We start from the raw sequence: 4,179 nt of genomic DNA, 5'->3' as shown, positions 1-4,179 counted from the left end.
TTCTCCAGCACTCACATGCTTTTGTTGAATACAACTGTAGCGTGAGAAAAGCTGCGTGGGGACGGGGTCCTGCTATCCAGTGCTGACTTTGTCATGCTTGTTATGTGGAGCATGTTCCAAAAAATGCACCTCCACGTATGGTCTTCAAATTGCAACAGGACTATTTGGAGACTAAAACAGTTGTGATTTTGTCATTTTGGCCCTCGTGTACCCAGTCTGTGAAGGGCAAACAAAAAAGTCTAACACGATATGCTTTTGTAATGAAGATCACTGATGATGAGTAAAGTGAATATACCAGTTCAAGTTTATTCAATATTTTATATCATTCATTATATTATTCAACATTTTTATGTCAAGTTTATACAACATCAAGTTTATTCAAGCTCAAGATTTATTTCTTGCACTTATGCGTTTCAGGGTACAATGAACGTGCAGGGAGTTCGCAAAAGACTTCATTTGTTGTTTTGTGACCTTGCTACAATGGCAATATATATTTTAGGAATGACAATGGTGAGGTACACTCTCTCAATTTTAGGTTGGAATGAGCAATGAATAGCGACTTCCCTCGTGATATTTTCTCATATATGCTAAATTTTAAATTTAATGTGATCGAATATGTGATAATATAATAATAATATATAAGAATATAATATGTGATAAATGAATGTGATCAACAGTAGATGTAAACAACATGAGTAGCCAGAGAAGTGCATTCTCAATAAATAATTTTCTTCTTATAGCGTGTATGTGCATACCTATTAACTGAAACAATTATCACAGTTCCCTGACAAGTTTTAATTTCTGAGAGTGTACTGTAGAGGCTGCTTAGACCTACAACAGTTCATACAAGGTATTATATACTGTGAATGCCTTTAAAAATCCCATGTGACACATATGCCTTTACTTCCTGGAGGTGCTGTGGTAGTCAAAGTTTGTGGGCATTACGCAGGTTCTGCACCCATTTCTTGAGTATGTCGAGGCAGCTGTGAAGTAACCTGCATTGATGATGATTATTCCAATTTTTATGGTGCATCGACAACAAAGGAAATAATACATCAGAACATTGGTTTGGGTGCAACCAGTTAAAAATGTATTATATTGTTTAATAAATGCATTGGACAAATGTTAAAACATCAGTTTAAAACATGGTTTACAATCCCTGTATCTTCTAAAAATTAAAAAGATTAAAAACTATTCTAAAAAGAATATGGGGAACTCTTCTAAAAAGAATTATAATCTCTAATTATTATATTGCTGGGTGAAGGAGCCTAAAGTATAAGGTGTGTTTCTGATGTGATCATGTAAGAAACTATGTAAAACTGAGAGAGGCTAACCACGTGCACTGAGGTTGTTCCTTCCTGTAAAGTAGAAACCAGTGGATGAGGAACGTGATACTTACCTGTACACCCAGCCGTATCACACTGCACAGATTATTCACTGGGTAGCCCTCATGACGAAACCTGTATTGAGAGACCACTTTTGCCTTAAAAACTGCTACATATAGCACGACACGCTACAAATTATTGCTATCGTAACAAGCTGACGATATAGCTCAGACACAAAGGCGTTATTCAAGTCGCGCCACACCACCGTTACGTAGGATTCTTTGTCACAAATCAAACCAAGGCACAAAACAATACCAATACATGAAAAAAGGTGACAATGGTGGTCTCATCATGACGTAATACCGAACTTGTGCGCGAAGGTAATTCAAAGAAATGAATGTGGCACTTGCTTCCGCAGAGAACACCGTGTACCATGGTAGCAGTGCATGCGAAAAAGCGCTTGAGTGCTTGCACATATATTGATGACAACACTGCCTGTGTAGTGTAACATGTTCTTTCAAGCATGTTATGCACTCAAACCGTATTTGCCGCCGGGTAAAATGCAAGTGTGCTCGATTGAACGTCGGAAGAGCGATCAAGCAACCTGCATCCAGTGCTAGTTTTGGGCAAAAAAACGCTTCATAATGGTCAACTAAATATACAGAATGGACGCCTATTTATTCCTCGATAAAGAGTGACTCACCTGTATAAATTTAGGCCCTGTATCCTTGCCAGTACGGTTGGTACGACCGTAATTGCAAGAAGTTGCCATGATCGCTGCGGCGACTGTTGTGGGTACACTAAGATGGCGGCCGGTTTCTTCACGCTCGCACTCCCTATCCGCGATCCAGCCTTTTACAATCGAGATCAGTGGTAAAATCGATCCAAGCTCGGGCTGCTTTGTCCTTGGTGCCAGCTGTACACACACTCGGTACCGCGTGTTAGTTCCTACACTCTTGAAAATGAACTTCACCGCATAGCACGCTCCTAGCCAACCATAACCTCGAGTGATATCGTTATCTGCCCTGATTTGTTGAAAACGGGAGGCGTACGCCTTTTTTGTGACAATTATGAACAGCATAAGCGTCACAAAAAAGGCGAGCTGCTCCCATTGTCAACAAATCAGGGCAGATAACGATATCATTCGAGGTTACGGTTGGCTAGGAGCGTGCTATGCGGTGAAGTTCATTTTTAAGAGTGTACGCGTCTTGTAATTCGAATTGCTGTACAATTCTGAGCAATTCTCGACCACTCCACACAGGTCGTCCAGCAACACAGGTCCTCGCACATCTCTCACGTCGTTCGAGACATAGTTGAAGTCTCCCACAAGAAATGTAGAACGTTGGCGTAACAGGTGAACATCAAGATTTGTGAAAAATGCATTGGTGGAGCTCATCTGAGCAAGGGGCATACACATTAACTATACGAAGCCTGTTTCCCGCAATGTTTATGTCCACAGCGATGACGCGGCCCTCACTGTCTGGAGTCCAGAAAGCGCCTAATAAGAAAGCCCGTCGAAAAATAATCACTGTCACACCAGTAAAACGAATGGATGCTAGGATAAAAAAAAAAGAAAAAAAAACAGTTCACATGGAAACATTGTCTGAACGATGCTACCTCTTGCACTGTAGTAAAATTATAGTTTCCTGCAGAAGCAAATGTCTATTCTGGCAGCTACGGCGAAATTAATTACTGGTGCCTGTTTATCGGGATTTCGAAATATCCCTGTACGTTGAGAGTGCATACTCGCAAATCCATTGCTATAGAAAGAGGAGGACGAGCTGCACAGCAAGTCGCCAGTTGTTATGACCCACATTATGAATACTCTAGTCAGACGAGGTGTCAAAATCTCCAAACAGATCTCACTTCAGTTCGCGGTGTAAGTCGCTCGCCAGGTTGGCTCTCTTCTTTGTCGGAACAGAACCTTCGCTCGACGTCGTTGTAGCATGTTGGTGTTTCCCGGATGTAGTTAGGTCATTATTTGTAGAACTCTCGCTATCGCTTACCATGCGTGTCCCGGTATTCATGTGCTCTCTTAAGATGGTGGCAGACGTGTCGTAGTATCGCTCTTTACGTCAGAAGTCGTTGAGTAGCTGTCGCTTCCTACCTCTGTGGCTTTCTCTTCGGTTAGGCAATCACAACAGGATGATGCAGATGCATCTATAGGGTCACTTCAGGTTTAGCGCAGCAAGTAATATTGGACGGTACGGTCTCACTTGGAGGGGGTTCTGCCTCATTCAGCAATTGCTCACGTGGATTGTTATCGATGACATCGAAAGAAACGCTCTCACGTTCATCCATTGGGTCGTCACGTTGTTGGTCAATGGTCAGTTTGGGGAATTGGTTCCACTGTGGAGACTTCGTTGGCAGGCCCAAGCGGAGCTGGGTCCACGCTTGCTGTCGTGGAAGGACTGCGGCTTTGGTGGTCGGAAAATGTCAGCGAACGTCCGCTTGCGGATGCAGTCAGCCGTAGCTTGGTTGCCTTTGCACCGATGACATTGCGAGGTGCATTCGCCTGCTTGGTGCCCGAGCCTTGAGCAACGTGCACAAAACGGCGTACTACAGGCGGCCCGGTATATAGTGACCTTCGCGTTTGCATTTACTGCAAGCACGGCGTACTCCTGAACAGTCGCAGGTGACACAGTGACCAATAACCCCAACGAAGTTTGGGACTTGGTTAATTTCATTCATTTGCATTCATGCAACTCTGTGGTCATTTTTGTTCGCTGGTCTATATTTCGAGTACATCTTTTCCAACTTCTCGACTTTTCCAAACGGAGCGAGGGTACGAAGGAGGTATTCATCAGGGACGTCCGAGGGTGTAGATACATACAAGCCACACGAATAACGTGCA

At 43.0% G+C, this 4,179-nt stretch overlaps 1 long non-coding RNA gene across 1 annotated transcript; it reads right to left on the bottom strand.

Moving 5' to 3' along the window:
* Positions 1-476: 476 nt before the first annotated feature.
* On the bottom strand, positions 477-2,120 carry LOC135368275 (uncharacterized). The gene is made up of 3 exons (XR_010414735.1): positions 2,029-2,120; positions 1,400-1,460; positions 477-995 (listed from the first exon to the last, which is right to left on the bottom strand). It is a non-coding gene; the product is annotated as an uncharacterized LOC135368275 (long non-coding RNA).
* Positions 2,121-4,179: the final 2,059 nt, after the last annotated feature.

Source organism: Ornithodoros turicata, chromosome 9, assembly GCF_037126465.1.
Source record: "Ornithodoros turicata isolate Travis chromosome 9, ASM3712646v1, whole genome shotgun sequence".
Lineage (NCBI taxonomy): Eukaryota > Metazoa > Arthropoda > Arachnida > Ixodida > Argasidae > Ornithodoros > Ornithodoros turicata.
Note: the sequence above shows the minus strand (reverse complement) of the source record. Positions and strands in the feature narration are given on the sequence as shown.